At 59.0% G+C, this 22,382-nt stretch overlaps 1 protein-coding gene across 2 annotated transcripts in view; it reads left to right on the forward strand.

Moving 5' to 3' along the window:
• PHF21B (PHD finger protein 21B) overlaps positions 1–22,382 on the forward strand; it is a 96,151-nt gene that overhangs the window by 41,356 nt on the left and 32,413 nt on the right. The gene's annotated exons all lie outside the window — the stretch shown is intronic.

Consider the following 22,382-nt stretch of genomic DNA (forward strand, 5'->3'; position numbering starts at 1 on the left):
CACGTGGTTGGATCCAGACAGAGCCCTTGTTGTGGCTTAGCTGGGAGGTAGATAGACTTTCTGCAAAGGACCAGACTGTGTAGCTTCTCAGCTTTGGGGGCCACAGGGCCTCTGTTGTAAGTGCTTTGCTGCTGTCAGGCAGCTGTGGGCGATACGGAGTGGGTGTGGCTGATCCAGTGCGACCAATATGCACATTTCACGTCCACACGTCACAAAATATTTATGTGATCCCCCGCCAAAACCATTTTAAAAAGCCTAGCTAGGGGGCTGTGCAAAATTAGGCAACAGACCTGATTTGATCTGTGGGCTGGAGAAGCCTGGCAGCCTTCTGTGGAGCCGGGACCCCCTTGTTAAAGACACAGGAGCAGAATACGATTCAGGACCCTTCGTTCTCCCAGGTGGTTCTGCAGGTACAGTGCGGGGAGATTCGAACCTGCCGGGGGCCAATGTCACGGACTTGGCGCCAGAAGGGATGTTGCCATTGGCGAAGTGATGGTTGGGGGGGAAAGTAATTGCTTCTCGGTGAATCTATAGACCCAAGTGTCCCTGGAGCAGCCAGACGGATGCTGGCGGAGAACCAGGTGAGACGGTTGGAAGTTGGAAAAGTCAGGGCAGGACCTGACCCAGAAATACATCCCTCGTGGCTCAGGTTGGCTGGGTTGGCACAAGGGACCCCCCCCAACCCCCGGCTGCAGAGGCTTTGCTGAGGAGGGGCCAGCGTCCTCCCTGGTCCAGATCCCTGCGTGTGTGGGACTCAGAGATAATGAAGGTGAGTCTCAGAGTTCCCTGGTGGCCTGGTGGGTTAAGGATCTGGTACTGTCACTGCTGTGGCTCAAGTCACTGCAGTGGTGGTGTGATCCCTGCCAGAACTTCCGTGTGCCCCAGGTGCAGCCGAAAAAGAAAAAGAAAAGGAGTCGCTCTACACACAAAAAGGGGCTCCGAAAGTCCCCCGAGCCCGAGACGAAGAGGTTCAGGCCCAGAGGAGGGAGGGACCGATGCGTCCTGGGGGCTGCGGATTCCTTCTGGGGCTGACTGGAATTGGGCGCTGGTGAAAATGTCTTCCAAGCGGATTTGGGAAGAGAAACTGCGGCTGTGGCGACATTCAGAGACCTTGCCAGCGCTGTTTCAGCCTTCCTGCCCGCGCAGCGTCCCTCACCCCCTGCCACAGCGTGGACCCTTTCAGGGGTCGAGGAAACTGGGGTGGGTCCTGAGCTGGAGGAGGCTTCTTAAGAAGCTGGACTGGACCTGGAGGACCCAGCCTGACGCTGGGAAGCAGCGATGGATCCGGGAGAGTCCAGGAGAGGAGATGGGGTGTGGGGGCCCCAGCGGATGCGGGAGGGGTACCTGCAGCGTCTTGGTTCCAAGTCAAATGAGGTGAAGTCGGAGCTGGGCAGCAGCGGAACCTCTGGAGCCAAGCCTGTACACCTGGAAGCTGCGGGTCTCTGGAGGAGGCTGGGGCCTTGCTCTGCTGGAGAGTCTGCATCCGGGCGGCAAGCCCCCTGCTCCACTCCGCTTTGACTCCCTTTCCATGAAGCAAGAGCAGAGAAAACACTCAGAGATGTTGGCCGGGTTAAAAGATCCACTCCAGGCTGGGATTAGATGGTGAGCAGAGAGACCAATGAATGAATCAGAGCAGGAAAAATAGAATGAAAGGGGCCACGGGGAAACGGGACGTGATCCCACCAAGGGAGCCCAGTGGCGTCCGGGACCGGTCTGGTCTGCATGAGCCCTGGGGGCGCCCGGAGATGCAGGTGGAACCGCTGACTGTCAGCTTCCAGTTTGACCTTCCAAGTTGGTTGAGCTTCTGCTTGAAAACAAGCCGGGAAACCACATGCAGACTTAACAACTGCCCCCTCCCCCAGGTGTGGGGATGGGTCCCTTCCCCTGTGGAAGTTCTCAGTGTCCCCACGGAGGGCGGCGCTGTGGGGACCGTCTCCCCTGGCTTCCGGGCTCAGGGCCAGAGCCAGGCCTGGAACGTGGGCTCCTGGCACCCAGGCCTCCCACCTCCCACGCTCCCTGGGCTGCTGTAGAAGAAACCCCAGGGTCTCGGTTGGGTACCCCCTTCTCAGCTTTCCCAAGGGCTGACCAAGGGGGTCCCTGAGAGTTTGCAGTGTCCCCAAGTCTCCAAGCCCACCATCTGTGGAATGCAGAAATGGGTGCCCGAGAGAGAGGAGAGTGCTTTGGCCAGATGGTGCAGCAGCGGATCCGGACGCGGATCTGGCATTGTCCCCATCTCCCTGCTGAGACCCCAGAGTTCCGGTCCCTCCTGGACCACCAGCCCTCCGTGCAGCCCCAAGATTCAGGTTTGCTTAGGCCGCCCCCACCTGCCGCCCCCACCTGTCGAGGTTAAGCACGGACTGCTTACCACCCCGACCCTGTCATCAGTATTTGAGGGGAGCCTTGTCCAGTGGCATCACTGTCTGTGCCCCCTCACCAGCCCTCCCGGAGGCGCTCTGCCCTGAGCCCAGCACAGAGATTTGGGGCCAGGGCCATGGGCAGGAGACAAGCCCAGGCTTCCAGCCTCTGTCCTAGAAACTGGCCCATGTCCACTCCCGGAGCGGGGGATTTGTAGAAAGCAGAAGCTTTGTGAGCTCCGGGTTCCCGCTCAGGAGGGGGGTGGGAATGCAGATTTAGACGTGTGTGAAGCACCGGACCTCAGTATTCGGCCAGAATGAGGTCGCCCCATTTCACAGAGGAGGGGGAGCCCGGTTAGACCCCCGGCTCTCACTCACCCTCTTCTGATGCTCCTGGGAAAACCAGCTCGCCCACCTTTCCCGGGAGAGCACAGCGCCTACCGGCCTCCTAAGAAGCAGGAGGAACCTGTGAGAGAATTTCCTTGGGAACAAGAGCTTGAGAAAACTCCCCCTGCAGCCCTTGCCAGCACTGACGGCATTTCCACCCATCCTGTTATTCAGACATCCTCATCCCTGGCAATTTACAGGAAACGAAGGCAGGAGGGGTGGGAGGGGCCGCTGGGAACACCTTGTAGAGGTACCGCCCACCCTTCATGCAGAAATCTCCTGAGATGCTGTGAGGAGGGCATCTCTCCAGCTTTACGGAGGAAAGAGGCTCGGGGAGACCACCCTGGGCAGGGAAGTCCCCCTTTGGCCCTGGCCCCCGGGTGTGCAGGGGCCACCTGGGCGGGGATGGTGTGAGGGGCTCGAGCATCTGTGCAGCTTGAGCAGAGAGGCCCCCGCTCCCCCATCCCAAGAGCCCAGCCCCGCATCCCAGCCTGGTCCATGCCGTCCTCCCACAGCCCCAGCTGACCTGGGCAGCATCTCGGCCTCTGGCTCCGGCCCCCAGGGATTGTGCCTGCTCCCCGCCTCCCCCAGTTGTCCCTCATGACTTAAGACCCCAAATCTTAAATTAAAATATGCCCCCTGTCCTCTGGGCCCTGCTGCTGTGCACAGCTTCGTTATTCTGACGTACGAACGCGAGGATGCAGCGCTGGACCCCGGCCGCCTCTGTGAAGTCGCTGGCGGCGGGCGGTCTGAAGACCAGCAGCGCTAATGCGGGTGAAGAGACCTGCCGGGGACGCGGGCCCCCGTGGAAAGGGAGGGCCAGTCTCGTGTTCCGAGTGCGGCAGTAATGAAGTTGACTGTTGGCTTTGGCCGCCGCAGCGTCCGGCCCGCTGGCCTAGAGAAGGCGTGGTTTCCCCGTGGTCTAACCACCCGGAGCCTGGCGGAGGCTGGCGGTGTCGCAGGCACGTCTGCCTTCTACCCTGAGTGTCCCCTTTTGCCGAAGAGGAATCGAGGCTCCAAGCAGCAGTCACTTTCCACACGCTCCCCTGGCTGTTTCTCGAGAAGGACGTCGCCTTTTTCATAACTTTGGTCTCACCACCCAACTCCAGGCTGTCGCCAGGATTTTTTCATGACTCGTGTCATGTCCAGCTGAAGACCCAGGGCCCCCAGATCTGCCTCCCTGCCCCTCCTCCGTGGCCTCCCAGGGCTTCTGCTTGTGCAGCCTCTGGTCCCTTCTGCGACTCTGAGCCGTTCCTTGAGCTGCCGCTGCCGCTGCCCGTGCTGCCTGCTACAGGTGCCACCGTGCCCGGCCCAGAAGCCTGAGGGAGGTTTGGGGACCTCCTCCATCTCTCTTAGGCCCCGGCCGGCCAGTCCTTCTCTGCAGGTTCAGCTGCTTTTGATGCTTGTCCGAGAGATGAGAACAGAAGCCTAACAGGACAGTGACTTCCTGTCCGAGGTCACGAGGCCCACGTGTGTTTTGTGTCTGTAAATGGCCTTTGTCTGTCCCGGCGCTTTCACAGCGCTCCAGAAACCACACCTCTTCCTGACCCCACTCCCGGGTCCCGGGCCCCGGGCCCCCTCCCGGAGTCAGCGTCTTGCCCTTCGGGCCCTCACGCCGCAATGAGGGCTGTGGATTCCATCCGCAGGCAGCCGGGTGGCTGAGGCGCCTCCAGATGGCAGGGCTGGGGGCGATGATCCACGTTCTCCCCCTGCCCCCCACCGTGGGCCTGGGTCTGCGCTTCAGCAGGCACCTCTCCAGCGCCCCCACCTTCTTTCCAGGAGGTCTCTTGCTGTTTTTTAAAATATATCTAATTCTTTTTGAGATAGAATTAGCATACATTGAAGTTCACAGGTTTTTTTTGGGGGGGGCCTCCCTGTGGCATATGGAGTTTCTGGTCCAGGGATCAGATCTGAGCCCCAGTTGCTACCTAAGCCGAAGCTGCGGCAATGCCGGATCCTTAACCCACTGTGCCAGGCCAGGGATGCACAGCGGGAACTCCAAGTTCACAGGTCTTAATTGAGGAGTTTTGGCAGTTGTGTGCCCGCAGTGCCTTGCCCTGTGACGGAGACGCGGAATGGTCCCGTCTCCTCGGGAGTCCCCTCGCGCACCTGCCCCAGCAGCCCTCCCCCGGGGGCCACACCTTGCTCATCTCCACGAGCTTCGTGTCCACAGGCCCCTTAGGAAGTGGCCTTCTTGTCCCCCTGCATTTGCTTGAGGCTCCTCCCCCTGCCTGTTCCTGGACACCCAGTGGCCTGGGTGCGTCACCACGTTTGTCCTTTCTCCAGGTGAGGGACATTTTTGGGGTGATTCCGAACGAGGCTGCGCCGAACACTTGGGCAGACGCCGTTCTGAGGACACATTTCCACGTGTCTGTGAAATTGCCGGGGCCTAGGGCAGCGGGCGTGTTTAATTGGGTAGGAAACTGTTTTCCAGGGTGTCGCATCACCTCTGGCTCCCCCAGCAGTCTGTGGCGACCACCTGGCCAGGGAAGTCAAAGAAGGCTTTCGAGACCGGAAGGGGGGCCGGGCGGAGCCAGATGTGTCATGGGCAGAGGGGGACCCCTGCCTGCTGTGGAGGGCCTGGGAGGACTGGCTTGTGAGCAAGGGGCCATCCCGGTGTGGTTGTCCCACACAGATCTGGAGCTCGGAGGAGAGGGGTTTGGGGGGCATGCACAGTGGCCAGCATTTCGGCCAGGTCAGGGGGAGAGTGGGGCCTTGGGGCTTGGGTGCCCTCAGAGGCCTCTGCGGGGAGCTGCCTTTTCTTTTTTTCTTTTTTTTAAATGGCTACACCAGCAGCATATGGAAGTTCCCAGGCCAGGGACCGATTCCAAGCCGAAGCTGTGACCTACGCCTTTAACCCACTGCACTAGGCCTGGGACCCGGCCCTCCGTCCTCTGCAGTGACCTGAGCTGCTGCAGTCAGGGTCTTAACCCACTGCACCACAGCGGGAACTTGCAGGGAGCTGCTTGGAACCGGTCTGGGTGCCAGTAGCTTCTCCAGTCCCCTGTCCCGCCGCCCAGCACCACCCCTGGCCCCGCCAGACCCGGCTGGGAGGAGCCCTCCAAGGCCACCTGGAGGCGAGGATGACGAAGCAGGACCAGCCCCACTGCCTTCGCGCTCATCGCTCATCCCAGGAGCGAAGACAGTGGCCCCGCGTCCCCGGGGCCTCCTGGAGGTGTTTTCCCCCATGGGTAGCCTCCGAGGGTGCGTTACTCTCACCCCAGCCCCGTGCATTTACCTCAAAACCTAAAGCTTATTTTCAGCACTTGACTCATTTCCGGCAGAAATGCCATGCCTTCTAAAACACCCCAACAGAGAGGACAGGGCGTGGAGGGTCCCTGCGGGCTGCGGGCTGGGGGCGCACCTCCCCTCCCACCCACAACGGGCTCTGCATGGGCCTGGGCGCCCTGCAGGACGGCAGAGGCGGGGCAGGGCCACTCTTTTTTGAGCAGAACACCTTACATTCCTAACCTCACTGATGCTTCACTGCTTTGGATCTGATGTCCATCTCCCATTTTACAGAGGACAAAACTGGGGCTGGGCCCGGGTAGGGAGCCTAACCCAGTCACAGCGGTCCTACCTCTCGGGGTAGCTGGCCTTGTTTTCTGGGACTCCAGGCTCCAGGCGTGTGCCGCATGCTACTCTTTTAGCTGTCACAGCAAACCTGTGCAGTGTCAGGTGGCCCTGATTTGCAGATGAGAAGAACGGGCAGCCCCAGGGAGCCGGAGTAAGCTGTGCGGGGTCTTACAGCCCACGGGTGGCAGCGCTGGGACTTGATGCCCAGGCTCTGGGCCGCTTTCCTGCAGCCCCCGCTGGCCTCCTGGGGAGTGCGTTTCGGGGTGGAGGTGACAGTGGACTGACCTCTGTGAGGCTCCTTGGAACCGTCCCTGGCAGCTTTTGCGTGCGTGGGCATTTGGCTGGAGTGGCATTCTGAAGGCTCTAATTTTCCCCTTGACTTAGAGGAGGTATTTATATTGTGTGCAAGTGTGTGTTTAACCAGGAATCAAGATTCAAAGGCGATGGACAGAACATTGTAAATCAACTATAATAAAATAAAATAAAATAAAAGATTCCAGAGGCCCCAGGAATTTCCCCTTGGGGGAAGCAGAGCTGCAGGTATGAAGCTCCCGCCCTGCATTCCCCCCCTTTACTCAGTGTGAACCAGCCCAGTGGTGATGGGAGTCCCTGGCAGGAGGGCAGCCTCCCCCACCACACACACCCCGTGTTGGAGAATCAGTCTCAGGGAAGAATTCCGATTGGCTCTGCTGGGTCACGTGGCCGCCCACCAGACCAGTATTAGCTCCCAGATAATCCAGTGCTGTGATTGGCCAGGCTGGGGCATGTGCTCCAACCTGAAGCTGGGGAGAGGGTCTTGGGTCCCTGGCCCACCACCCACCCAGTCATTTGGGGTCAGGCAGCCAGAACTTCAGCAGCACAGGGCTTAGGGACTGTCACCCACTCTCACGGAGGCTGACAAAGGCCTGGCACAGGCACAGAAGGGCATTGCAGGCAGAAGCGACTGCGTGCACGCCCGCGTGTGTGCCCATACACGTGTGCTGCAAAGAGTTTGTCCCCCCATCCCTGGCTCAGGCTCCTCCTCTTGTCACCATTGAGGACACAGTGTCTGGGGGGTGGGTAGTATTTGCAGACCACCGTCCTTGGGGACCTCGGGGAGCCTGCAGAGGAAGAGTCTGCCCAGTCGTCCCCTGGGGTGAAGGGAGGGACCCTTCAGGACAGCACATTGTGCCTTGGCATCTGTCCGAGTGTTCAGAGGTGGCTTTGGCCCCTCAGTGTGGCCTGCGGGGTGTGGGGGACCTTAGTCCTCCTGGGACTTCCTTGACGCTAGGGGTGCCTGGAGGGAACTTTGCAGTAGGGCCCCTGGCCCCGGTCAAGTTCTCTGAGAGGCGTCTCCCACCGCGTGGACCTGTGCCAGTGGCCACGTGACACGCTGGCTCAGCCTCCCCCAGGCAGATGGGTCATCTTGGGGACATGGGGAGGCTGGAGGCAGGTTCTGGTGAGAGTCAGCCGGTGTCCGCCCAGCACTGCTGCAACCGTCCTTGCCTGGATCTTCAGGCCTGTGCCCCGTGTGGGTCTCAGCGAGGCCGGAAGGCTTCCCAGCGGTGAGCTCTCGGACCCGTTCAGCATGAGGGGGGCCTGGCATCCAGCATCCTGCTGGGGAAAGACTGCAGGCCAGACCAGGGTGGGGGCTCGTTCTCTGCTGCAGAATGAGGGAGTTGCCCAGTGCCCACTCCGTGACTGTCATTGCTCCTGTGGCCTCCGCCACGCCCCCTGCTCTAGGCCTTTGTCATCTCAAAGTCAAGTTCAGGAGCTGTCTTCTAGTGACCTGCCTGACTGTCTGCCCTGGACGCTGGTGGCCCCGTCATAGAAACAGGGAAACTGAATCCGGAGGTGAGACAGCTGGTCCGGAGTCGCTCAGAAGTGGAGGCGCCGCCAGAATTGTTTCCACTTGGCGACGTTTGCGCCCCTCCCGAGGCCCCTCCCCTCCCGCGCTCAGTGTGGTTCCTGCTGCACAGGCCGCGTGCAAAAGGCCCCGGGAGCCAGCACGGCCGTCATCTCCCAGTCCCCCTCCGCCCTGCCCTGGACAGGCTTGAAGGGTCTCCTGTGCGCCGGGCACCGTGGCTGGCACCTTGCATTGCCCAGTGGTACCCCCGCCTGTGTGTGTGAGCCCGAGGGCACCCGAGCTCCTCTCTGTGTGTCCTCCCTTCCTCCGCGGGGCCTGGTCTCGTCCTGCAGGGCAGGGGAAAGGGCTGTCCGCGGACACCCGAGAGCCTGGGCCCCCTTGGGGTCCCCTCCCATCCTCACAGCCGCTCTCCTGGGGCAGGTCCCTCTGCCCCCCACTTCCCTCCTCTGCGGGCTGAGGTCCTGAGCTCCTCCCCCGTGTTGTGGGAACCGCCCAGATGCAGGGGTGCTTCCTCAACTTCGGACAGCACCCCACGCCCTTCCGCGTCAGCAGGACCTCCGTGTCCCCCCGCACCCCCATGTCCCCGCATCTCTGCTGGCGGAGCAGCGTCACCTTGCCTTGCTCACTCTGTCCACGCAGGGCTGGGCGGAGGCCGAGGCTGGGGGGGGGCGCCTGCTCGATAAACAGTGCTGAGTCTCATTACTGCCCACAGGTTAGGAAAGTAGTGTGGATTTAATCCTGTTTTCCTATCCGCTGCCCGGTCATGAATTCAAACCAGGAGCCGATTGCCAAGGGCTGGACCCCGCTCCCCCTGCGGGAACCCCCTTTGTGGGGCTCTCAGGAGCCTCCAGGGTTGCTGGAGTGTTCAGTATCTAGGTGTGGGTGGTGGTTACTTGGGTGTAGACATGTGTTGAGATCCATCCAACCGCACGTTCAGTTCTCCCACTCACTGCAAGTTACATGTCCAGCTTTACCTACGGGTGGGGCCCCCTGTGGCGAGCCGGGCGCCCCCCCCCACCCGGGGCCGGGGCCTCACCCCTCCCCTCCACCGCCCAGGCCATGCTCGCTCCATGCTTGGGGAGCGTGTCGTGGCTGTTAGCAGGGCTCCCCGTGGCGCCGAGTGCGTCCCCTAAATTAGATTCCTGGCCATTGGAGGTGCAGGATGAAGGGGCTGGGCCAGTGGGGGTGCGCTTCAGCCGACCGCACATGGAAATTAGATTTCCCCAATGACTGTTCACTTCATGGAGGTCCGGGGTCGGTGGGGGAGAGGCTGCGAGGACGAAGACCCCCCGCCCATAGATGCATTTCGCCGTCTCTATGATTCATCAGGAAGATGCCCAGCTGGCGGTGGTGGCCTCTGGGTCCAGGGGCCCAGGGAGCAGCTCCGGGGCCCCTGCCGAGAAGCAGACACACCCGCCACCAAGTCTTGGAGAGCAGGGGGCAGGTGTGGGGGCAGTCCGTGGGGACCCGGGGAAGGGCAGGCACCAGCCAGGCTGTGCCCTCCTCTTGCCCCAGGCCTAGAGGCCACCCCATCTCTGGGGGAGGGAGCAGCCCCCGTGAGCCCCTCCTGCCCCCAGACAGGAGCCCACGTCCTTCCCAGTGGATTTTGCCGCATCGTTGCAGGGAACAGATGGAAGAAAGGAAGTAGCCCCAGGGTCTCCCGAGTGTCCCCGCGAGGCTGCAGCCCCAGTCCCTGGGTCCTCTGTGGGTGACCCTGCCTTCCCCGTCCCGCCTCAAGGCCGAGAGGCTGGCCTCCCCCCAGGGCACCCCAGGTTGGAAGAGGCAACCCCTTCAGCGGGGGTGGGGCAGCTTCCAGCAGGGGCTACCCTCCGGGGTGCTCCCCGCCCTGTGACATGCCACACAGGCAGAGCCGCGCAGCAAGGTGGGTACCTCCCCCTTGGGAAACGGGTGCCCAGAGGGCCTGGCGAGGGGGGCTGGATGGGGGTCCTGCCGGCTCCAGGCTCCCCCCTCGTCCGGGTTTCTTTCAGACCGCCGTTCGTTTCCCAGTTGAGTGGATGTGATGTGGTCGTTTTAGCTGGCCTTGTGGACACTGTCGCGGCTTCGGAGGCTGCCATCTGTGGGGAAGTTTCCAGCACACCCCACCCCCACGCCCACCCCACACCTGTGGTTGCCCGGGGCTCATGGCTGTAATTTTTTTCACCTTCTCAAGATCGCAGCCTCCAGTTCTTAGTCCACAGTGCCATTTAGAGTATGTATTTCCCACTAAATAGCATAAAATTACATCCTTTCAAGTTAATTAAGCCACTTTGCCACGCCAGGGGCTGTTGAAGGGTGTGTTTTAAATGTCAGCGCCGCGCAGCCACTTGTGTTTTCTGGGGCTTTCTGATTAGGAGCGGCCGCCTCTGTGAAGACCTCTGTGTTGGTTGAGTGGCCCCGGGCAGCCTGCCTCCGCTGGCCCCACTCGGTCAGGGTCACCGGGACCCAGCCTGGCTGGAGCCACCTGTGCGGGCAGCTGTTCCCCCACGGCGCGCTCCGTAAACAGGTTTGCTTTGAGGTGGGGAGTTGGCAGCAGCTACAGGATCTGAGCTTCAGAAAATGACTCTCCCCGTGGGGCTGGGAGAAGCAGGTTTGGGAAGGGGGTTCTTGTTTTACAGACTCGGTGTTACGGTTTCGGGGCACCCCTTGGGTGGAGCGCCCCTCTCCCGGGGGCTGCTGAGCATTGGAGACTCCCCCCATCACCACCAGGCCCTGGGAGAGAGCGGGATGCCCAGGGCAGGGGCTGGCGGGCGTGGAAGCCTGTGGACAGGCGCCTCCCTCAAGGGCAGATCTAAGCTGGCCTCTGCGACACCGTGGGCCCCTCGGACCCCCTGCCCCAGAGGGGCCCACCCTGGCCCACCTTTGGCACCTTACCACCTGGCTTCAGGTACTGCCCCCACACAGCAGCCTCGCTCTGCTGGCTATGCCAGCCGAGAGCCTGCCTGGCCCCTGCTGCCCCTGGGGAGCAGCCCAGGTCCTGCGTTGAGTCCCAAGGTCCTCACTCACACGATGCCACCTGCACGGTGGTTCATTCGCTCTGGCAGCGGGAGGTTCTCCGTCCTGAGCACGTTCCAGTTGATCCGTCCCCTGCAGACGCTGTCTTCCCTGTCGCAGGCGCTGTTGTGAGAGTGCCCAGGTCTGGTCCCGGTGCACGTGGGCTGGGTGGCCCCAGATGTGCCCGGCAGGGAACCACAGGCCTGGGTGCGCCGGTCCTCGCTTCACCAGGAGACCCTGTTGCCCTCCCACGAGCCTTCCCGTCACCACACGGTCCCTGATGCGCATCTGTGATCAGAGGTCCCAGGGAGTGGCTCACAGCAGTGGCTCCAGGTGCCTCCTGCTGGCCCTTCTGGTCCCAGGAACGGGGAAGGTGGTCCTCACTCCCCAGCCTCAGGTGAGCACAGGGGTGCCTGGCATGACCCAGGCCGGCAGGGGAATGAAGTTCAAGTGCAGGTGGGTTGGCGCCCACTGTCCTGCATGTTCCAGGTGTGTATGGGGTCCCAGCCGTAGACACGGACATGGGCTGGGAGGAGACTTGGGGAGGCAAAGGCAGATGTGCCTTTCCCCGGGGCCAGTGGAGGCAGGGGGCAGGTGTGGGGGCACCGAGTCGGGGCTGGCAGAGCATGCCAGCACACTGGGAACTCAGTCGTTCCCGACAGTGATAAAGGCGGCGGGCGGGCGGATTTCATCTGTGAATAATAAACTGGTTTCGCACGACAGTAAAAGTGGTGCTTATGTTATATTAATATTTATTGGCACTTACGGATGGTGGAGCGTCCTTGTTATCTTTGCCCCGCGTCACGGTGGTTCCATGAAGACGCAGGGAAAATGGCAACTTGAGAAGCTGCACGGCCGCTCGGCTGGCGCTGGGCTGGGAAGCCGGCTGCCTGCTCCTGGGCGCCTGGAACCTCGGGGGTGTGGACCACAGGACCCCCACTCTGGTCAGCCCAGCACACTTTCCAGGCCGGAGGGGGCGCCGGAGGGGACCTCCCTGCCCTGCCCTCCTTGAAGCCCCACTGGGCATGCACACCTGACAGAGCCGTCCTGGGCCCCCGACAGGACGCCCGTCTCCCAGACAAGGTTAATCAAGGTCACAGGGTCTGTCCCCAGATACAGGGCGCACGGGATCCTGGGCACTTCCTCCTCCTGCCGGCGAGCCAGGGTGTCCTCCGGCTTCTGTGTGCACAGGGCTGGCTGGAGCCCAGCCTCCCCGGCCTCACGAGCAGAGGGACCGACATGTGCCTCAGGAACATTCTCCTCTGTGTGCCGTTGCTTCCTTCCCCGGGACCTCTGTTCCGGTGATGGAGGCTGAGCTCCTCGAGGGGCGGGCCATGTCCCAGCCTCGGCTTCCCCCGCGCAGCCCGCAAACCCTCTTCTGGTTGCTGATCACACCCCGGGCACGGTGCTCGCGGCCCTCCCCCCCCAGCTCCGAGGCCCGAATCCTCTCCCCTGGCTCAGAGTCTCAGCCTGGGATCACCTCCCACCACAGGATGCTTGTGGGCATCTGAGCAGGGTAAGTGCCAGGGAGGGGCCGGGAGCCCACCTGGATGAAACCGGGGGACAGATCTGCAGGGATGTTTGGGGACTGAGGACCAGGACCCCCCCCAACCCCGAGATGTCTGGGACTCCCATGCGGTGGCCAAGGGCTCAGGCTCTGGCGAGACCCAGGCGCCACCATAGGCTGGCCATGTGGCACCAGCCCCTGTCTCGGTGTCCCTTGCTGGGGAGGGACGCATGGCAGAGTGTTGCTGTAAATGGGAGCAGAATCTGTAGGCAGCCCCCAGGAGGCTTCCTTTGGCAAAACTCAGCTTCTGCTTTTCCTTCCTGGTGGGCAACGAAGAGACGCAGGAGCCCTGCCCGAGCTCCTGCCCCAGACAGGCGTGAAAACCCTGCAGTTTAAACACAGCAACAAGCCTCTCCTGTCCCCAAGCTGCTTGGGGCACAGACCTTTCCCAGCAGCCGATTTGGGGCTGTGCTTCTGAAAGTTTGCAGGGCTGTGGCTGAAGGTGCCATCTGGGCAGGCTGCTGCCTCTGCTCCTGAGTGAGGGCCTTGCCTGGGAGGAGCCAGGAGCCACATCCTGGGGTGGCCCTGGGCGCACAGAGGGCCTTCCCTGACTGCTCAGCAGAGGCTCTGGGTCCTGGGTCTCTCCAGCCTCGGTGACCTGCCCCACCTGCCTGGGGACAGGGCGCGCCCCCAAGAGCCCTGTCTGCCCTCTTCAGCGAGGTCTCGAGAGGAGTCACACTGAGGATGTCATTTTCTCTAGGAGGACTTCCCTGTGTGTTCTCTAGTTTCTTCTGTGTACCTGAGTTGATATCAACCCTGGCCTTCGCACAGCAGTGGCCCCAGGGGGTGGGATGCAGCTGAAGACCAGGGGCACCGAGGTGTGGGCCCCAGACCAGCCGGTCCCCTCCCCGGGGCGGTGGTGTCTGTTTCTGGGCAGCAGCTGCCCTAGAAGGGGGAGGGGCTTAATGACAATGCCCATGGCTCGTACTGTCCCCACAGAGAGGGGGCCCTGGGACACCCCCCCCCGCAATGTCACTGTCCAGTCCTCAGAAGCTCTGTGAGAGGGAACGCTAGGCTCCCATTTCTCAGATGAGGACACTGAGTCCCGGTCACCTGGGCAGGCCTGGGTGTGGGGGATGGGAGGGAGGGCTGTCCCCTCTCCCCAGGAGGCCTTCAGGGACCTGCTTCCTCCACTGCCCACTGCCCCCACCGGCATTTCCTTGGGTGGATGGACTCTTGATGTCTGAGTCATCTGACCTGTGTCCTCCTGCTGGCCTTTCTTCCTGTGTCTGCTGGCACTTAGGGCTCCGAGCAGGGGTGGCAGGTGAGGGGCCGTGGTGGCTTCCTGTGTGTCCTGCACCACTGCGTGGCCTGTCCTGCGGGGCAGGGTGGGGGCCAGCCTTTCTCCAGAAGCACATGCCTTCTCTGCACACGGGCACCTGCTCGTAGCTGGCAAAGCTGAGAAGAGCCCTGCGTTTTCAGCCGAGTCGTGTGGTCTTGGAAAGACGCCTTCGGCTTCTGGGCCTGAGCCTTTGCATCTGTAAATGGAGGCAGAGACGCGTGGCGTCCCAGCTCAGACACTCCCTTCATGCAGTTCGGTTTCTCTGGGGGGAAAACGGAGCTCTCTTTGCAAGTCCAGAGTGCTCTGAGAAGTTTCTGTCCTCTGGGTTCTGAGATGTTAAAATCGAAAGCTTTGGAGTTCCTGTTGTGGCTCAGTGGGTTAAGAACCCAGCTTGTATCCATGAAGATGTGGGTTCAATCCCTGGCCTCACTCAGTGGGTTAAGGATCCGGCATTGCTGTGAACTGTGGTGTAGGTCGCAGATGCGGCTCGGATCTGCATTGGTGGTGCTGTGGTGCAGACCAGTAGCTGTAGCTCCAATTCAACCCCTCCCTGGGAACTTCTATGTGCCCTCGGTGTGGCCATAAAAATTTTTTGGTTTGGGTTTTTTTTTTTTTTTTTTTTTTTTTTGTCTTTTTAGGGCCACACCTGCGACATATGGAGGTTCCCAGGCGAGGGGTCTCCTCGGAGCTACAGCTTCTGGCCTACACCTTAGCCACAGCAACACGGGATCCGAGCCGTGTCTGCAACCTACACCACAGCTCATGGCAACGCCAGATCCTTAACCCACGAGCAAGGCCAGGGATCAAACCCACAACCTCATGGTTCCTAATCGGATTCATTTCTGCTGCGCCACAACGGGAACGCCCCATAAAATTTTTTAAAAAGAAAGCTTCTCCTCAGATCTGGATCCTGCAGCCTCTGAGCCGCGTCGTCTGTGGCCCCTTTGGCCCAGTGATGGGCTCACGATGTACGGACAGAGGTTCAGAGGGCACTGTGTGTCCTTGACCCTGGTGCTGTCCCATGAGAGGATCTCGCTATGAGACCAGCCCTGGCAATGCTGAATGGAAAAAAGACTTGTTTTTAAAATAGCTTCCAGTGTCCCCAGCACATGGGGAAGCGGAGTTGGGTCTCCGCTGGGAGCATGTGTCTGAGGGCTGGCGGTTTGGGTTTAGTGGGTCAGACTGGGGAAGAGGCACGTGGGAGCCCTTGGGGTCCGCAGGCGCCCCCGTGCCACCAGTCTCCCAAGCTCACACTGCAGGAGGCTCTGCCACCAGCGTTGCGTTACGGGTGGGTGAGAGTTGGTTTTCACCGTGGTGATGGAGCCTCCCTCCAGCCTGCAGGAGCGGCTGGGTTTGGTCCAGGCTCGGTCTGTCCTGTGACAGTTCCGCTGACACCAGGCCTGGGAAGTAGGAGTGAGGTGGTCTTTGGCGGACAGTTGTGGAAACTGAGGCCCAGAGAGGCTTGGGAACCTCCCGAGGACACACAGCTGGTCAGGAGGCTGGGTTCAGAGTCAGGAAGAGATGCACAAACTATGGAAGGGATGGGACGGGCCTGGTTAGAGCAGGGGTCAGCCCTGAATTGTGAGTCCTAAGAACAGAGAAAGTCCTGGAAAAAGGCATGGGGTGAGAGCATCACCCTGTGACTCTGCCTGCCTGGCTGTGAGGTGTAAGGCTCTCCCCCCGCAGCCCCGCCCCAGGCATACACCTGTCCTCCAGGCCGCCTGGGGGAGGGACTCTCCGTGACCGCCCCCCCGCCCCCCCCCCTCCACCAAGAGGAAAGAGGAGCCCGAGGACTGAGCTCTCTGACTGCTGTGTGGCTGTGGCTGGGGCGCGTGGGAGATGCAGACAGCCACCCACGTGGTCTCGTCCCTGCAGGCCCTGCAGTCCTGCTACGTTGCGTGCTGCCAGCTGTGACTGCCAGTCTCTCCACTGTCAGCGTGCAGGGCCCTGGGACTCAGAGCTTATTAGCAGGCTGTTTGGAAACAGAGGCCTGTCCACGGATGGTGCCCGAGACGTGGCCGATGAAGGCTGGGGCGGACACTGGTGGGGGGCTTGTCCTGTCTAGTCCTGGAGACAGGCCGGCCCCTCCACTGGTCCCTAATGCTGGGTGTCTGTCGGCTTTGGGAACATGTTTATATAGACAAGACGGGACCACTCCAACTCCCCCACCCTGGGTTCATTCGCACGCGCGCCAAGGGTCCCACGGGGAGGGTGGCTCTGGGCGCAGGAACCGAACCAAGCCCAGGAGGTCAGGGGAGGCTTGGCATGGGCTGGCGGGCAGCAGGCCTGCCTCGTGAATGGGGTGCTCTGGGTGACCATGCGTGCAGGTCTGAAGCCGTCCTGCTCCCTGAGCATCTGGGGCAGGGTCCCAGAGCTGGACCCTGGGGGACCCTGGGGGCCGCAGGCCCTCTTTGTCTGATGACGTCATCAGTCACTTCACCCTGGACCTGCCCAGGCCAGGACCTGGGCTGGACTCCAGGATGCACAGGGGCCTCCATCTGCCGTCCAGGAGCCACTGTCCAGCAGGAGAGGGGAGATGAGAAAGGCCAGTCGAATCCGTCAGGTCAGAGCCTGGAGCAGGCCCTGTGCCCCATCCCGGGCACAGGGACACAGCCTGGGGCCCCGTGAGAGCCCCGGATGCAGATGGGCTCAGTGCCTGTCCTCTGATGCCAGGGAACACTGTTGACTTGAGACGGTGGGGAGCCGGGGACAATGGCTCTGGTTTCCTTTATTGCTTCGTCACCCCAGGGCACTTCACTCTGTTTACTGTGGGGAGACGAGTGCGGACACCCGGGTTAGAACTGGGGAGGTAGGTAGGCGCCGGGCACAGAGAGCTAAGGGCCACACGCCGCCGGCGCCAGAGCCAGAATCCGAGCCTGGCCCCCAGCCCAGGCCGTCCCCACCGTGTGCCCAGTCAGCGATGACACCTGCCGCCTGGGCGCCTGCCACCTGCCTCGGCCGGGGCTGCGCTTCTCGAGGTCCCCCAGCTGCCCCCAGGACCCGCCGATGCAGGAAGACTGTGAAGTTATCTTCGAGTTTTACGGCCCTTTCCCTCCTATTAAAATGCTCCGAGCTGTAAACGTCTCATCAGGAGCTCATTTACCCCGACAAAAGTGCGGCTATAAACCATCCCTGCTTGTGAAATAGCCGCGGAGATGATTGTTGCTGCCGGTATCGATGAATTCCGACGCGGAGCCGAAAGGTCAGGCCCTGCCAGAGAAACGTCTCTTCAGCTTGTTAATTAAAGGTGTATAAGGACGTGGGAGAACGCACTCGGGACTCAGCCTTGGAGCCGAGAGACGCAGACAGACGGCAGTCGGGGGGCGCCTGGCCGCCCGTTCTGCGCAGACGGAGGATGGCCGGGGCTGGGAGGGGGCCCTGGTGTTCGGGAGGAAACCTACAGTTCAGAAGCCACGCGGCAGAGGGACCCTGCTCAGCAGCCTGTTTGTCGCAAACTCTGCCCAAAAGCCTGGGCCTTTGGGCTTTGAGCCAGGGAGTCATCTGGTCACGTGGCACAAGGGGCGCCCCCACCCACCCACTGTAAGGTGCCCCGTGAAGAGCTCTCGGGCGCCCCGCAGCCCAGGCAGCGGTATAAATGCCAGTGGTCAGGTTGGGTTGGAGTTCACGGAGCAGGTGAACGCTCTTTGTTCTGTCAGCATCTGCAGGCGTCCAGCATTTTCCTCGTGGCAGGTCGTCTGTCTTGGTGACTGAGTATTTGAGAACGAGGTCAAAGCAACGCTCCTGGGCTCCAGGGTCTTTCGCCGGACCCACCCTGACCTGGCAGGCTCTGCCTCTCCAGCACCCTCCCCCACCCCTCCTCCCGTGGTCCCCTCCTTCCCCTCCCTGATGGTCGGTTTCTAAGGTGTGTGGGCGGAAGTCGCCAGGGTCCCATGCCAGCAGAGAGGGCTGAACACCAACCTGGAGTGAAGGCTTAGCATCACTGGCTCCCTCAGGACGCACAGACACAGAGCCAAAGAGGTACCCGGAGAGGGATCTCTACGAAACACAGGACACATGTGCCCACCCGGATGCTGGAGAATGAAGTAGCTGATGCAGTAACACACTGCGAAAGTGACACACGGCAGCCCTGTCACCTTTCCACACAGAGACACACGACTGGCAACACACGCAGACGGCACACACCCCTTGTCTGGAGGGCTTGTTTGGGGACCTTAGCAGGAAGAGAGTTACCAGGAAAGCCACTTCATGCCTGTTTTCTGGCTCCTACGGGTGTCGGGCGTGGATTTGCGCCGGTGGTCCCGGAGCCCCAGAATCTTCTTCACTCCCCAGGGGCCCCACAGCTCCACCCACTGATAGAGTGTTGTGCCTCCTGTCTTCCATCTCCACCCAGCCTCTGATCCCTTTAAATGAGCTTGCGTTTTCTGGGATTTTCTATAAATCATACAATAATCTGTCCTCCCTGTTTTTTTGGTCTGGCTCCCTTCGTTCAGCAGAATTATTTTGAGAGTCATCCATGTGGTATCTGTGGCTTGTTCCTTTTTCATTGCTGAGTAATATTCCACTGGGTGACTATGTGACTGTTTGGTCTATCTGTGGACCTGCTGATGAACGCTTGGCCGTTTCCAGTTTGGGCGATCATGGCTAGAGCTCCTGCGAACAGTCACGGGCAAGCCTCTGGACGGACATGAGCTTTCCTTTCTCTTGAGTGACACCTATGAGTTGAATGTTTTAGTCGGCACTGCTATGACAAAAACACTATCAACCCAGTGGGGCTTAACAGCAGCCAGGAGTTCCCGTCGTGGCTCAGTGGTTAACGAATCCGACTGGGAACCATGAGGTTGCGGGTTCGATCCCTGGCCTTGCTCAGTGGGTTAAGGATCCAGCGTTGCTGTGAGCTGTGGTGTAGGTCGCAGATGTGGCTCAGATCCAGTGTTGCTTGGCTGTGATGTAGGCCGGTGGCTACAGCTCCAATTGGACCCCTAGCCTGGGAACCTCCATATGCCGCAGGTGTGGCCCTAGAAAGACAAAAAAAAAAAAACCCCAAACAGCAGCCGTTTACTTTTCGCAGTTCTGGAGCCTGGGACGTCTAAGATCAGGGTGCTGGCCGTGCGAGCGCGTGTCGCGATTTGATGACGGACGATCTCTTCTTCGTCCATTCGGGCTGCTGTCACAAGAGACCGCAGATTGGACGGCTTCTTGTAAACGGAAGTGTGCGGTTCCCAGGTCTGGACGCCGGGAGCTGGCGAGCAGGGCGCCAACACGGTCAGGTGAGGGCTCTCCGGCTGCAGATCTCGTGTTGTATTTTGCATGGGGGAGGGGCCAGGAACGCTGCCGCCTCTTTTATAGGCACTGATGGCATTTATTTCCTCAAGTCCCACCCTCCTGGCTTAAGCACCCTCCCTGCGGCCCCGCCTGCTGACACCATCTCACTGAGCAGTGAGGCTTCGGCAAGTGAGCCCAGACATTATCACTGCGTCCTCGCCCCTGGTGGGTGATGGGGAGGCAGGAAGCCCTCCGTGAGTCTCCTTGTGAGGGGGCGCTGACCCCATCACGACGGCCCCACCCTCATGACGTCATCACCCCCCAAGGCTCCCTCTCCAAATTCCATGACATTGGGGTTGAGTTTCAGCATACGAGTGTTGGGGGCACATCCGCCTTCAGTCCGTAGCAGTAAATGTACGTTTAACATTTTATGGAACGGCCAAGGTATTCCAGCGTGTTTGGGCCACTTTCCGTTCCCAAGAAGAGCGAGCCCACCTCACCGCCTCCGGACTTGGTCGGCCTCTTTCGGGGGGAGCCGTGTGAACGGGTGTGTGGTGGCATCTTACTGGGGTTTGGTTGCATTTCTCTAATAACGAATGCTGTTAAGGATCTTTTCATTTGTGTATTTGCCATGAGCGCATCTTCTTGAGTGAAGTATCTGTTCAGATCGCTGTTTAATTGGGTTGTTTGTTTTCTGATTATTGGGATGTGAGGGTTCTTTTATATATTCTGGGTACAAGTCTTTTATCAGATCAGTGATTTACATGTGTGTTTTCTCAGTCTGGGGCTCACGTTTTCATTCTCTTAATTCTGTCTTTCCAATTTCAGGTGTTTTTAATTTTTTGAAGTCCTGTCTATTAGTTTGTTCGTTTTTGAATAAATCCTCACATTTATTTTAATTTAAATTTTTGTTATTAATTTGTTTTCATATGGATTATGCTTTTGTGCCTAAGACCCTGCGCCTAACCCGCACCCCTGAAGATTTTCTCCTGTGTTTTCTTCTAGAAGTTTTACAGTTTTAGCTTTTCCATTTAGATCCCTGATCCACTGAGTGGTGTTTTTTTTAAACATGTGAGAGGTACGGATGGAAGTTATGGGGTTTTCCTTGCTTGTTTTGTTTTTTTGTTTTTTGATGTTATGGCTTCATCCACAGCATATGGAAGTTCCCACGCCAGGGATCAGATCCGATCCACAGTTGCGACCTACGCCAAAGCAACAGCAATGCTGGATCCTTTAACCCACTGCATCAGGCCAGGGATTGAATCCAAACCTCCACAGCAAGCCAAGCTGCTGCAGTCAGATTCTATTTATTTATTTATTTATTTATTTTTGTCTTTTTGTCTCTTTAGGGCCACACCCGAGGCATATGGAGGTTCGCAGGCTAGGGGTCGAACTGGAGCTGCAGCCGCCGGCCTACACCACAGCCACAGCAACGCCAGATCCAAGCCGCGTCTGCGATCTACACCACAGCTCATGGCCACACTGGATCCTTAACCCACTGAGCGAGGCCAGGGATCGAATTCTCGTCCTCTTGGGTACCAGTCGGGTTTGTTAACTGCTGAGACACCACAGGAACTCATGCAATCGGATTCTGAACCCACTAAGCCACAGCAGGAACTCCTGTTTGATTTTAATATATAGGGTATCTGTCTGTTCCAACACCATTTGTGAAATGACCGTCCTTTCTTCACTGAATTAATAGACTTTGCAGTCGTTGCTGACAAATCAGTGGACAACATTCGTGTGAGTCTCTTTTTGGACTCTATTTGGTTCTGTTGACCTATCTGTATAATTTGTCTATGCCACGCTGTGTTGATGGCTATAGCTTTATACTAGGTCTTGAAGTTGGGAAGAATAAATCACTCGTTTTGTTTGTTGGATGTTGTCTTTGTTTGTTTTTTTTTTTTTTTTTTTTTTTTTTTTTTTTTTTTTTTTTTTTTTTGTCTTTTGTTTGTTTCAAGTGGTTTTAGCTATTCTGGGTCCTTTGCATTTTCCATACGCATTTTGAAAGGACCTTGTCCGTTTCTGCCCTTTTGGGAGTAGATTTTGATGGAGGGTGTAGTGAAGCTATGGATTGATCAGGGCAGGCAAGTAACATCTCCTAATACTGAGGAGTTCCCGCTGTGGTGTGTGGGTTGATGATCCGCTTGTCTCTGGGGAGGTGCTGGTTCAGTTTCCTCAGCAGTCTCTGAAATTGCTCAGTGTACAACTCTAATACGACTGTTGTCATATTTACCCCTAAGAATTCCTTATTTCTTGGTGCTCTCGCAGGTGGCAGGTCACCATTTTTAAAATTTCTACATGTTGGCGCTAGTACGTGGAAATACAGTTGCTTTTTGTATATTGAAATTGTACCCTTCAGCCTCGTTAAACTATTTGTTTAATTTGTTCGTTCTAACAGCGTAAATTTTCCACGTCAACGATACGGCCATCTGCAGAGACAGTGTCACTTCTTCTTCCTCCTGTGGGAGCCTTTCATTTCTTTTTCTTGCCTTATTGCACTGGCTAGGACTTCTAGTCCAGTGGGGCTGAGGACTCGTAAGAGAGAACCTCCCTGCCTTGTTCCTGATCTCAGCAGAAAAGGAGTTGTCTTCCATCATTAAATGTGAGGTAGCTGTGCGTTTTTCAGAGACGCCTTTTATCAGGTTAAGGACGTTACTTTCTATTCCTAGTTTGCTGACATGTTTTTATCAGGAATAGATGGATGTTGGATTTGGCTCAGGGCTTTCTCTGCATCTGATGAGATAACCCTAGCATCTTTTTCTGACCCATGTCACATTAGTCTAGCCTTCCTGGGATAAGTTCAGCTTGTTTGGAATGTATTATCCTTCTTATTATTGTTGGGATTGAGTCACGGACACTTGGCAAAGAATTTTGGCATCTATGTTCACGAGAGCATCTGGCCACTGGTCACTGGCGGTTTGGCTGGCTCCGAGTGACGGATGCCTCTGCCCACCAGGCAGACTCCTGGAGTACAATGTGCTGTGTGGAACTGCCCTTCATCAGCTGTGGGTAGTGGTGCTTCCCAGAAAAGGGGCCATAACACATCCTCTGTATCTGTGTGGCCCTGGAGTCCCTGGGAGGTGTCATCTCCCATCCCCCCACCCTAAATATCCATCCTGGCCTGTGCGTGCTGGAGAGAGCCTGGACTCGGAG

Source organism: Sus scrofa, chromosome 5, assembly GCF_000003025.6.
Source record: "Sus scrofa isolate TJ Tabasco breed Duroc chromosome 5, Sscrofa11.1, whole genome shotgun sequence".
Taxonomy (NCBI): Eukaryota; Metazoa; Chordata; class Mammalia; order Artiodactyla; family Suidae; genus Sus; species Sus scrofa.